A 14,573-nucleotide genomic window follows, 5' to 3' on the forward strand; every position below is an offset into this window, starting at 1 on the left:
GCTTTACTTAATAGATTTACTTCTGGGTGGCACTGTAAATTGATTTTTTATAATCAAGTTATGTATAAAATGCATTGAAGAATTTTGCTATTTTAAACTTATCACATGATGAATCCTTATAAAACTATCATCAATCCCTTTGTAACCTATTTTATATCTATGAACTCTCCAATAGCCAGGTAGCTCGGTTCCAAACCAGTATGTCTTCCTCTTTTATAATATGTTACATTTTATAAATGAAAAGCATAGTAATTCCTCTGAACAAAACGAAGAAAGAACTGTGTTGCATCCTTAAGTCTTCTCTTGGCTAAATAAGTTTTTGACTATCAAGAGAGGAATAAAGTAGATATTGACTTAAATACATGAAAGAAAAAGAATCTAGTAGGTAATCCTCTTGAGGGGAGGAGCAAGGAGATGAGGGTTGGGGCAGAACATCTCACCCAAGTAATATATGAGACAAAGATAACAGGTCTTGAAGAGGCAGGTGCCAAAGGCACAGCTGTGGAGACTATTCCAAATCAGATATCATGTGTCAAACAAGAGAGCTCAGAGAAGGCTAGAAGATAAAGTATAGAGCCAAAGTGACACTGAGACCAAGAAAATAGGAAAAATGCAGATGAAGAGTGATAAACAATAGGAAGACAGAGAGGCATATTTTAGACTAGTCACACAGCGCAGTGCCTAAACTACAGCTATGCACATCAAGACGGGGACTCTCGAAACCTGGTGATAAATGAGGAAAACACATCTCAGAAACCTACATGCTGTATGGCTCCATGATGCATGCAAAATACACAAAATGAAGAATGGACGGTTTAGAGACAAATTCATGTCTAATAAAACTTTAATAACGTCAAGAGTGAGGGGAATTTTGTTTCTGATAGTATATTAAGTAATGGCATGTTAGTTACCCCTCCGATAAGGGTAACTAGAGAAACTGGACAAATATATTAAAGTTCAGTTTGAAAACACTGACGTACTAACAAGTTAAATAAGTATTACCATGGGAAAATGGAAATCTAGACAGAGGAGCGCAGCGCTTGGGGTTTATATCAATAAGGGACCAGAAAGAAACACATGGCTCGTTCAAGCGACATGATCGAGGCATGATCAGTGAAGGTGCAATTTATAAAGGCCTGGGTAGGGTAAAGGGAACCCAGTGAGAGATGAGGCAGTGCCGTGGGATGAACAACAGGTTGTCGGGTTTCCATTATCAGCCCTAGCCCTAAAAGGGTGGGGAAAGGGAGTAGTTCCAGAACCTAGAGAGAGCTGGGAAATGATGGGTTTTCTGGTCAGCAACTTAGAACAAGGTTGGAAAATTGGTGCCAAGGAATTCTGGGGAATAGCTCTGTAGATGGACCCCTTAGAATGGACAGACTGTGAAGATATTTGTACCCTATTTGAATACCCACCCTTGGGTTTCCACTGCCTAGTGGGCTCTTAACCAGGTGGACAAAATGATGTGGTCTGTGGATGTCAGTCAGTCAGAGCTTCTTTCTCAAGACACAGTGCATTCTCTTTGGGCCCATGAACAAAGTGGCCATAGTGGCAGGGATGGAGGTTATGTCTGGGATCAACAAAATGGACTTCCCCTTACCAGAGCTGACCTTGCTAAAGCTACTGCTGAGTTCAACACTAAGTCCCCAATTTGGCAGCCTTCCATGGAGGGACCAGCCAGTAAACTGTTAGCAGATTGATTACATTGCACTGCTCCTATCATGGAGGGGACGGAGATTCATACTCACTGGAATAGATATGTATTCTGGATATGGAGTTGCCTTCCCTACCTGTAATGCTACCACCGTAACTACCACCAGTGGAGTCACCCAGCAGGTGTAAAAGGTAGTGACTCTACTCCTAGAGAGACTGATTCTGATCTCCAAGGGGAAATCAAGTTGTTGTCTCCACACAGCAAAGGCAAGGACGCCTGTGTCTGGAAGCCAGGGGTTTCCAGGGTACCTCATAATAGTCCTGTGCCCAAGAGTAAAAATTAACAGAAAACTAAAGCAACCAAAAAAGGCAGGACAATTGGGAATTTGGATTCCTCAGGAATGTTTGGTTCACTCCACCAGTGAAAGAACCCCAACCAACTAAGTTTCTGGCTAAGGGGAAAGAAAAAAATATAGTGGGTAGTAGAAAGAACCTCATAAATGATTACAGAAATGGGAACTATAGTAGTTTTGCATATTTTCTCTTTGCTTGTGATATGAATGAGTTTATTTGTATATGTTAACAATTTTCTTCTTGCAAGTCTCAGCTCATGTCCATGTTTCCCTGCTAACTAATTTGGGCCCATCAAATGTGGACTACCTTTGGCCCAAAATAACCCAAAGGCTTTCACCACCAGCCACGGTGGGCTGCAGCCATGTCCTCTTCAGCAATATCTGAATCCTAGCCTTGTGTGGAACAGAGGAGGGGGTCCAAGTGTGTCCTTCCTTGGATTCTCTCCCTTAGCCCTGGGGTATTCTTTAGAGTTCTCCTTTATTCCCTCCCCACAGATAATCTCCTATAAATAGTTCATAATGCTCCATGTTAAATTGTAACTATTCAACTACTGTGTAGCTTCTATTTGCTACTTGGATCCTGGTTGATACAAAAGCAAATGGGGGGACTTCCCTGGAGGTGCAGTGCTTAAGCTTCCGTGTTTGCACTGCAGGGGCCGCGGGTTTAATCCCTGGTGAGGGAAGTTCCACGTGCCATGCAGTGAGGCCAAAAAAAACCAAATGGGATAATCTAAAAGAAAAAAATTTATACACACACACACACACACACACACACGTATGTGTATAACTGAATTACTTTGCTGTACACCTGAAACTAACACAGCATTATAAATCAACCATACTTAAAAAAATTAAATTCAAAAAAGTAATAAAAATTAAAGAATATATAGAGAAAAAAATTTTAAAAGCAAATGGGGTGACTGTTCCCATTAAAGACTATCACACTTAGTTTTTTAATGTGCTGTTTATAAAAGAAATATCTAGAACTTAAGGATATAGAAAGGTTGAAAGGACACAGAAAGGGCAGATAGTCCATGTAAAAGAAAGCTGGAGTACTCATATCAATATCAAGATAAAATAGACCTTAAGATAAAAAATATTTCTAGTCATTCAAAGGGACACATCACAGTAATTAAAACTGCAATTCCCTTGAAATATTACACTTTCTGTCTGCTTAATAACATGGCTTCAAATAGTTATAAAACTAAAACAAACACATGATAACAGTAGGAAGTTTTAATAAACCTCTCTCAGGAACTAATAAGACAAGCAAAGAATTCAATAAGGATATAAAAGAATGAATACTGAATTGACAAAACTGATGTGACAAACCAACATCTGCAGAGTATATTTTTTCCAAGAACACACCGGAATATATTGTTTTAACCTACCAAATACTGGGGCAAAAAGCAAAACTCAGAACGTTTTAAAGGTTTTAAAACACACATTATGTGGACTGCCAAATCTACATAGCATCTTCAGACCTCATGCTGAGATCCAAAGCTTTATATCCAACCCATGACGGCTGGAGTGGGCCTGTGAGAGCAGATTTTGCCCATCTCTTCCCAACTCAGCATTAGTGATATTACACTGGTAGCTTACAACTGGGCACAACATGGTGTGAGTATTTACACCATGGAAATGAACAAATTCTACCCCCAGAAAACAGCTCTTTTCTTTATTGTTTGAGAGTCAGTTGTTAAACATTTACTAGCACACCAATGTATCCAACCAGTTCTGAACTATCTCCATGTGGATGTTGTGAAGGCATCTCAATTTCCATACATCTTAAACCAAACTTACCATCTCCACTCTGCAAGTTTGTGAACCCTGTATCAATTTTCTAATGACATCACCTACTGCCTACTTACACAAACTAAAACCCCAGGATTTTTAACACTTCCCTCTTCTTCACTCCCACATTTAATCACTCACCAAGTTCTCTACATTTTATGTTCAAAACTTGTCTCAAATTTGTCCCCTTTTCTCCTGCCACATAGTGTATGATCTGTACATGTGCTTCCAGAGTTTCTATTCAAAATATTTGAAAACTAATTATAACTAGGCTTGACCAATCAGAGCAGAAATTAGCTGGAGTACAGGACAGGGCCCTGCAGACACACTGGTTGCTAGATCAAGAGAAGGTCCTGGGTTCCTAGGGGTGCATCAGGTAGCCAGAGCTGTAGGAGTGGGTAACACTTAGGAGCTCAGGAAAGCAATTTAACAGGTTGGAAGGATGTTGTTTCAATATTTTAACAACATAAAAGGCATACCCATATGTACCAGCTGAGTATTTGTTCTGAGTATGTTGTGTGTACCATGGAGGTACATAGGATAGTTTAAAAAGGTTACATATACTAACTTTTTAAAAATAAAATATGTGTTTCTATTTCACATTAAAAAATATAATACACTGAGGCCATATTTTGAAATACATTTAGTGTAAATTAGATGGATAGGGTGATAGATAGATAGGCAGATAGAAAGTATCCTTGGCAAAAATTAGGTGAATGACAGGACTTTGGAAATCATGGTGCCCTGCCTCCAGTTTCTCCCTATTCCAATTTTTCTCCTTCAGTGCTGCCAGAGTATTTTTTCTAAACACAGATTTGATCCTTTAATTCCGTAATTTAAATTTTTTGACACTAATCCATTACTTATGGAATAAAGTTGAAGCTCCCTAACAAGGCGTACAGTGGCCTCAAAGAATGACCTTTGTAATCTCACCAGAACCTCTACATTTTTAGCCACATCCTTCCATGTCTTCGTTCAGATATACCCCACCTGGCGAATGCCAACTTATCATTCAAACCTCAGTACAAATGTCACTTTTTCTGGGAGGCTTTCCCTAACATCTTATACAATGAATGGCATCTGCCCTCTGATTCTGATGAGCTTTTTTACATCACCATTTGGAAGGCACCGTGCACTGACTAGAAGAGGGTGCTTCTCCTTCCAACGGCCTCGGACTTGATTTCACATTGGCAACCATCTCCCAACGAATGGGCACAAAATATTAGAATTCTATACTGATTATGGCACACCTTAAGTTCTTGTAATAAAGAGAATACAAACACATAGTTTCAACAAGATAGAAGTGTCTTCCTCATGCAATAGCCCAGGAATGGTGCACAAGGTCTAGGGGAGAGAAGCTCCACCATTCTCAATACGCAGTGTCTATCTCTGCTTCCAAAGTGGCGGCTCCACGCTCATCCTCATGTCTGCATCCAGAAAGAAGGAGAGAGGCAGAAGTACAAGCACGCGTCTTCATCTACAGGGTATTTGGTAGAAGTTGCACGAATCACTTCTTCTCAAGTCCCATTGTCTAGAACTTAGTCAGATGGCTCTATCTAAGCACAAAAGAGCCTTGGGAACTTAGTTATTACGTGGTTAGCAATGTGCCTGGTCAAAATCTGACAGGTTTTATTACTAAAGAAAAGTGGGGAAAAATAGACGGTGGATGTAAATTATCAGCTGATGCCTCAAACCTGAAGCACAAATTTCCATTTTACCTACATATTAGGCATGCAGATAAAAGGTTTTAGAGGGAAACTGTTTGTTGGATTGTTGGTCCCAGTGAGCTTTCTGGTTACTGTGGCATTTTAGTCATTTATGGTCTCTTTTATTACTGTTATTGTTGGTGCAGCTTATTCTATAAAACTATATGATCACAGTCTCTCAGCCCACATATAAATCCTGCTATTTTATGGGACCACTAAACTCTGGGTCAGTTTATGTGTATCCCTTATTTATATAGGTGGGAAAGTAAATTAAATCAACATTTTTCTTATTTTCCACTTCAATAGTATAAATCTTGTTTCTTACAAGTAAGCCATCTTCCAAAAATACGGTTATCACACCCCTTTTTAAAATTGTGTGCCTAGCTCTGGAATTGTCTACAAGTTCTTACCTTAAAATGTTTAGCTGACTCATAACTCTTGCAGTGTGGCTTCAGTTCTGTAAATGATGCACTCAACCTGAGCAGGAAAGTATTACAATCAAAGTATGTATTCAATTTACTAAACACCAATTCTGTTTTTTAAAAGTGCTCTCTTGGGCATAGTAGTAAAATTTATCAAGCTTTCCATCTGGCCTCAAATTAATGTTTGCCTTCTGTACTGAGGAAGACTGCAGTAATGCTAGGGTTAAGGAACCTTAATGAGGTACAGTTATGGACTGTAGGAGTTTGGCTTGAAGCAATAATACAGTTTGTTTTGTATGAGAGAAAGATACTTTCATTTTTTCTACTGGGGGTTCTTCTTTCTGCATCACTGAGTATGAATTACTTCTAGAGGCCAAACATGTCCCGAAGTGAATATCTGAGCATGATTGAGAGCTGCCTCAGTGAGCCTGCCTACATTAAGAGCATTCTCCAGTGCAAAATTAAATTTAAACTAATAGGCTTTCATGATTCTCTGGATAATCAGAAACTGAGGGCCTGCATGTCAAAGATGGCAAACTGGTCTATGAGTGCCACCACAATGCTTTCTATGCCATATGTGAAAGCAGCTGCCCTACACACCCTCACTCCCTGTTTCAAGAGATGGCACTCAACTGTACTTGTATTAGAGAATAAGTTATTAAGAAAAGGGTTTTCCAGCCTTCTTCCTCTGCAGCCTGCTAATGAGGATTTGACCTTGACCCTCTCACTTTCTTTGTGTCCTCCACCATGAGAGGAGAAGCTCCATGATGTGGAGGGAAAAGATATGAGTATGCAGACTTAGGCTAGAAGAAAAGTCACAGAGGGAATTTTGAAGTAAGAGATATGGGACCAGCCACTGTACATGAAGGCAGGTAATGGGACAGGAAATAGGATTGAATGGGGATTCTAAGATTCATGATGCTTAGGAAATATAAGGATACATATAAAAGACTTGAATTGCTTTGAAATTACTTATGGTTGCTGAAATTTTGTCCATTGATTATGAGATTGATCTGGCCTTGAATCTAGTGGATACTAGCTTTCAGGCATTACACCTATTTTCCCTCTGGACTCTATATTCTAAGAAGAAAGGAAGGGGCCAACTTTGACATTATATTTCTCAAATATTGGCAACTCGGGGCTTCCCTGGTGGCACAGTGGTTAAGAATCCACCTGTCAATGCAGGGGACACGGGTTCGATCCCTGGTCCAGGAAGATCCCACATGCCATGAAGCAGCTAAGCCCATGCACCACAACTGCTGAGCCAGCACTCTAGAGCCCATGAGCCACGACTACTAAGCCCGCAGACCACAACTACCGAAGCCTGCGTGCCTAGAGCCTGTGCTCCACAACAAGAGAAGCCGCTACACTGAGAAGCCTGTACACTGCAATGAAGGGTAGCCACCACTCGCCACAACTAAAGAAAGCCCGTGCACAGCAATGAAGACCCAAAGCAGCCAAAATAAAATAAAATAAGAAAATAAAATTTTATTTTATAAAAAGAATTTAAGTATTGGCAACTTAATGCTAACCTCGGCTTTCATCACTTTTAAAAATCACATTTATAGGCAACTAAGAGAACAGAGTCCCCACTGGTTATGTTGAGTATAGACAGGACCAGAAAAGAGCCTGGGATGGCTTCCTGTTGATGGGTTAAACCAGAGACAGCCACTGTGGCAATTTCACCTTCCTCACATAATCTAGTTAAGCTCTCTAATAACTGTGCTCTTTTTTAACTGCCCCACCTTCATTCCTTTGCTATCTCATGTCTAATCTCTGCAGCTCTTTTGAGAAGCCCAGGGACTCTGGCAACCTCACTAATATGGAGACAGTATAGCAAAGCAGGGGAGAAGAAATACCGTTCATAATCAAGCAGAGCTGAGTTCAAATTGCGACTTCACCATTTACTTCCTTGGGGAAGTTGCTTGTAATTAAGAAGCTGCACTTTCCTTGTCTATGAAATAGGGATAATGATAGAAACTGTCACATAGGGTTATAGTGAAGATTAAATGAGATAGCTGTTATAAAGCACTCAGCATGACACCCATCCCATAGTAAATCCCATATAAGTGCTAGCCATTTTTATTATTAACATTATAATGCCGTGGCTCAGTTCTCATTAGCTGCAATTACTATTATTGTTGCCACGCTATGTCACCCTCCCCCTCCTCTTTATCTCCACACCCTTGCCTTCTTCCCAGGTCGTATTCTGAACCTAATCTGCCTGACCCACTTACATGCTATTGCGTTTGGGTACGGTCAGAATCCATCACAACCTACATCTGAGGCTTTCAAGGTTAAAGGCTTTCCTGGATGCCCTGCTGGTATCCATCCTGCCCAGCCAACAGTTTCTCACCTGAATCTCCCTGGTGTCTGTCTGGCCTGAACTCACAGCTTTTCCCTGACACCAGAAAGCCTCCAATAGTCACAGCAAGTCCAGCGTTTAATCAAAACATTTTCCCCTGCATCATAACCCTGTTTTTGGAGCACCCCCACCAAAAATATAAGAGCTAATTCAAATATTAACTTTTTTTGGGGGGGGCAATCAACATGCTTCATTACACAAGGTCGAGGTCACCAGGCCCAACCCTCAAAGGCATCCCCTGACTCCCACCAGGCACCCCAGTAACAACCGCCCTGCCCTTTCTCACCTCCCAGCACCCACCTCACAGCAGTCAGCCCTGGAGTCAGCCTGCCAGGGCTCCAATTTCAGCCCCTGCTCTTACTAGCTGGGGGACTTTGGGCCAGTCCCTTACCTGACTGCCTAATCCTACCTCTGGAAAAAGTCAGGATAATGTAACTACCTAGCAACACGGTCAACTTTTATCAGATAACTTTCTAAGGACCTCTGAGAAGAAAGGAGTTGGATTTTTCCTTTTAAACCTGAAACATTTCAATGAATTATAAAAATTTTAAAGGAGAACCTTTAGAGAAAAACTTTAAAGGAATTATTCCGATCCTGAAAAATCTAAACCAACTTGCCCACAATTATTTTTCCTCTACTGAGAAAAAAGAAACTCATGGGGAGCAGGAGAAAACAATTTAAAAATGGAGCAAATAAATCTCAAATTTTATGATTGTCTATCCTGCCAGTAATTTTGTGAGATAGGTAGTGTCATCTCCATTGCACAGATGAGGAAACAGATTTAAGTCACCCAGCTAGAAAGGGTCAAGGCTGAATGAATAAACCTCCAGTGTCTGACTTCAAAGATTATTACAGCACTAAACATCATACTCAGCAACAGACCTAACCCATAACAGGGTTTCTTTTTCCCCACACACTTCCTCACTCGCTTGTTACTCTCACTGACTGTCGGTGATAACACATTAGAGCACTATTTATAGAAAGGCATGTTTTATTGGCTGATACTTCCTCAGTTTGAGCCAGCTACCTTCTAGCATGCTGACAACTTCTGCATTGAGTCCCCATGAAAGCCTGGTGTTCTGAGTCATGGGTCAACTCAATTCTGTTTACCAAACTCCCAGAGACTTTTAAAAATCACTTTACTGGAGGTACAATGGTGAGAAAACAAGTTCCACAGAAGGACCTGCTGAGAGGGCAGCTGGAAAGTGTTCTGAGCAATTACAGATCAGCAGCATTTCTTCCTATTTCATCTTCAGAATCACAGCAAATTCAACATTTAGAGGAGAAAAATAAGAGAACTCATGGAAGATCACCAGTGAGTATGTGAGAACATCTCCAAGTTCCACTGTGCAGTGGACCTCTTGTGAGCAGCACACCTGCCTCCATGCCAATTACTAGCAAAACTCCAGACTGAACCAACACCAGGTGGGAAAGGCAAGAGGGCTGTATTCTTTACTAGCACCAGATTTTGCTTGTAACACACTTACCAACCCATCTTAACGTCTTTGTCCTGTGATTTTTTTCAGTAACGTCACTCCTTTAGTTTTCAACTGACAGTAAAGATCTCTGATGTGTGGGGTAGACATTAATGCTGTTCACCAATATTTCCAGGATCCTCTTTCCAGGTTGTAAGGATATTGTTCTTCTCTATACTCTTGAGGTTAGTCCTGGCCAGGTGATTTGGCTTGGCCAGTGAAATGTGTGCAGATATGAAGTGTGTCACTTGCTGCCAGAGTATTTAGCAGTACTTGATTGAATCACCAACTCTACTTCTTTCTCTGTCTGCAGTGATCAGGGGGCATGTGTTGACATAAAATTGCCATAAGAGCTAGAATGATAAGCTGACACATGGAAAACAGCCCTATCTATAGTCACCTAAACCGCAGCAGGCATACTGTGAGCAAGAAATAAACTCCTTTTGTGCATAGCCACTGAGATTTCCAGGTTGTTCATTTACTGCCTATTGCAGCATGTATCTGTTGTGTTTGTCTTTGGCTGAGAAGAGCAGAAAACTCCACTGCAGTGGCTTAAAGAAATGTCTATTTAGGTCATAAGGAGACCCAAGGAGGCAATGCAGGACTGGTAGGATGGCTCAGTGTTATTTTCCATGACCCAGTCTCCTCCCATCTTCCTACTCTTCCAGCTCTGGTTGTGGCATTAGTCCTCAAGATATCATATGGTTTCTGCTCCTACAAGGCATCATGTCCATGTTGAGAGCAGGAAGAAGAGGCAGGGCTTTGTCTTTCACTTTGGGAAAAGAAGTCCTCCTTGGAGATGTTTGCCTTTGTCTCATTGGCTAGAAATGCATGCTATGGCCAACACTAGCCTCAGGGAGATATGGGAAGATGTTTCAGCTTTGGACTCTCTAAAATAGAGGAAGATAAGGGAAAGGAGGTTTGGGAGGTAGCCAGCCCATAGTTTCTGTTACTATGTGATTATGAAGAAGATCAGACCTTTTCAAGTAGTGCGTAAATAGTTTCTTTCTTTGTTTGTTTTGTTTTTCATGCATTATAGAATGACTACCACATCTATTCTCTCTCTCTCTCTTTTTTTTTTTTTTTTTTTTTTGGCCACGCTATGCAGCTTGTGGGATCTTAGTTCCCTGACCAGGGACTGAAGCAGTCCCTTTCACTTAGCAGTGAAAGCACAGAGTCCTAACCACTGGACCACCAGGGAATTCCCCATTCTCTTTTTTTTTTTTCCTTTTCTTAAATGAAAAATAATTGGCATATAGCATTGGGTACATTTAAGGTGTGCAGTGTGTTGATTTAATACATTTGTATTGCAGTGTGATTACCACCATAAAATTAGCTAACACCTCTATTAAATCATGTAATTCTCATTTTGTGTGTGTTCAAGGAAAACAATTAAGATCTCGTCTCTCAGCAGCTTTGAAGTTTATAATAAAGTGTGGTTGACTATAATCACTATGTCGTGCATTAGATCGCCAGAACCTATTTACCTACTAGTTGCAAGTTTGCCCTTAAGCAACATCTCCCCAGTTTCCCAACCCCCAGCCCCTGGTAACCACCATTCTACTGTTTTTACGAGTTTGGCTTTTTTAGAGTCCACATAAAAGTGAGATCATACAGTATTTGTCTTTCTTTGTCCGACTTATGTCACTGAGCGTAATTCCCTCAATGTCCATCCCTGTTGTCCCAAATGGCAGGTTTTCTTCTTTCTCGTGGCTGAGTATTCCATTGTATGTATGTATGTGTGTATATATATATATATATATATATATATATATATATATATATACACCACTCATCTGCTGACAGTCACTTAAGTTGTTTTCACATCTTGGCTATTGTGAATATTGCTGCAATAAACATGGGAGTACAAACATGCAAATTGTTTTTAAAGAGCTATAAGCTCACAAAACCAAATTTCAAACACAGCATTAGGACAAACATTTACATAATACAACATTCTGTGTTATAGCAAAATGGATGTATATCTTTCACTTTTGTATGGCTCACTCTGTCCCTGTATCAGGTACAATATCGCAGAATCACAGATTTCCCCAAAAAGAAGAGCAGAAGAATTGAGCCCATCCACCAAGTCACTAATCCCAGTCTTCATAAGCTGACTCTTTAATATCCCTGAGCCTTCAGACACACATCACCTAATTTCCATGTAAGCTGGAAGCCTGGTCAGGTCACAAAATGTGGGATACTTATTCATTCATTCCACAGGCACTTACTGAGACCCTACTCTGGAATAGGCAACTTACCATGCACGAAATCTACAATTATGATAAGTGAGGCACCAACTCCACTTTCCAGGAACTCATGACCTGGAAAAATCTAGACAGATCAAGTACCTACAGTGCAATGAGAGCAATGGCAGTGATACTTATATAGTTATATCTCTAAAGGGGAAATACTTAGAATAGGGAGCACAGAGAGGATAGAAGAAGATTGGAAGATGTGATACTTGAACTGGGTACTGAAGGTTTGAATAGGAGCTTTCCAGGAAGAGGGTTGGGAACGGGATGCTTCCACAATGAGAGGAAAGAAACATCCATAGTGTTTACGCCCAGAATTGCAGAACTTGAAAATTCTCCAAGCTTTATATGTTTCCTCAATCTTTATTTTGTACATTTTTTTTTAAATATTGCAGCAATATCATAGCACAACTGTATAGGCCTGTTATCACTAGATTTTCCCCCAATAAATTACACAAAGAAATGGGGGAAGAGAGAGAACTAGAGGGGAAGAAGAGATTCAGCCTTCACTTGTAAGATACATTGAGTTCAAAAGTCTGCCCTCTCAGACCTGCAGCTATGTTTAGGAAAGCCAAATGTGCTATTTCTTTTATACATGATCCCATAAAATAGAATTTTAAATTAAAGATTTTTTCCACCAGGGCTGAGGGAGGCTTTTGTGAGAGCATGTAATATTATTGAAAACAGTGGGATTTGGTGGTCCTTTTGTGCCTTAATTTAAAAAGATCCCTCAAGCAATTGCATTTGTATATCAGACCTCCCTTCTGTTCCCTCTTACCAACCTGGAGAGTAGACACTGGAATATAGGGGACAAAACCTACAGAAGATTACAGGATATAATCTTCTAGTTACATCCAATGAAACCATGAATGGGTCAAAGTGGGCCTTTTTCTCACTGTAACATATACATTTTATTCATTTGCACAAGTATGACAGTCTTGGCTTCAAGCCCTTTAGATGAGGAAAAGTTCTGAAGAAGACAAGTGTCTAGTAAGTTCCATGAAAATATGAACCATGTTCTCTTTACCCTTGTACTCTTTTGTAACTAACATAGTGCATGTACCGGCTGCATCATAAAACCTGATTGGCTGGTTGGTTGAATGAGTTCATACATGAGAACAGAAGCTGTGGAGTTTAAGATAAAATAGCAGAATATCATTTATTCCAGTGAATCTTACTTATATAAGTAAGATTATAATTACTTATGTAAGTAGTTTCTTATAGAAAATCTTATAGAATTACTCATAAACAAAGGAAAAATAGCTCTATGTAACAACAACACTTATTAAGTGCCAGCAAGCATTGTTCTAAGTGCTTTGCATATATTAACTCATTTCGTCTTCCCAACATGCCCATGGGAGTATCCTTGATGCTGGCTGGGGTTAATCAACCCAAATTTCATATCTGAGAGCTAGGGAACTTTGAATTCCCCAAAGGGAAATTGGGGTTCTGAGTAATAGATGATTGGGTGGAAACCAAAACAGAATGAGTAACATCGCCAAGACTGAGCCCACATCTTCTGTTTCAAACTAATGAGCCCTCACTCTGCAATCCAGCCCCCAGAACAAAAATATGTATGATGAGTCACTAATACATTCATTTTTTTTCTCATTCATACAGTAAATATTTTTCATTCAACTAACGTTTACTGAGCAGGATTATTATTTCTTTCTTGACATGGATGCAGAAGCTGTCTCAAAGACGTTTCTTACTAAGTTTACTAAGAGGCTTTTAGAAGAAATTCTTCAATTTGCTGGAAGCATCAACTTTTCTCCATGCAATACTTTGAAGTGATCCACTTTCAGCTCAGAAATATGTGGGACATGATATTTACAGCTATTATGGGATTGATATTTGTGAAAGGTATTATTAGGGAAAGACCACCACAGCTGGGGATTCATAATCAGTTCATATATTAGGCTACATTCAGCTTAGGTGGTAAGAACCTCCCAAAGGTTACCCCAAAATGAAGCAGCTTCACAGACTTGCTCTTAGCATCCCATGAAAAGCAGCACTTCCTGTGAACCCCCATGTGCTCTTTCAAGTTACCATATCATCTGCAGAGGAGGGTCCAAGCAAGCTTCAACCCATGAGCACAGTGAAGAGGTCCTATGCACTCTTTCTCCTCCTCTTTTTTTTTTTTTAAATTGAAATGTAGCTGATGTACAATGTTATGTTAGTTTCAGGTGTACTACAGAGTGATTTGACTTTTATGTATAATATGAAATGATCACCATGATAAGTCTAGTAACCATCTGCCGCATACAAAGTTATTACAACATTATTGAGAAATTTTCTTATGCTGTGTATTACTTCCCTGTGGCTTACTTAAAAGACAGCAAATAACAAGTGTTGGCAAGGATGAGGAGAAAAGGGAATCCTTGTACACTGCTAGTAGGATTATAAATTGGTGCAATCGCTATGGAAAGCAGTATGGAGGTTCTTGAAAATTTTAAAAATAGAACTACTATGTGATCCAGCAATTCCACTTCTAGGTTCTTACCCAAAGAAAATAAAAAACTAATTTGAAAAGATATATGCACCCCAGTGTTC

Source organism: Hippopotamus amphibius, chromosome 3 (assembly GCF_030028045.1).
Source record: "Hippopotamus amphibius kiboko isolate mHipAmp2 chromosome 3, mHipAmp2.hap2, whole genome shotgun sequence".
Lineage (NCBI taxonomy): Eukaryota > Metazoa > Chordata > Mammalia > Artiodactyla > Hippopotamidae > Hippopotamus > Hippopotamus amphibius.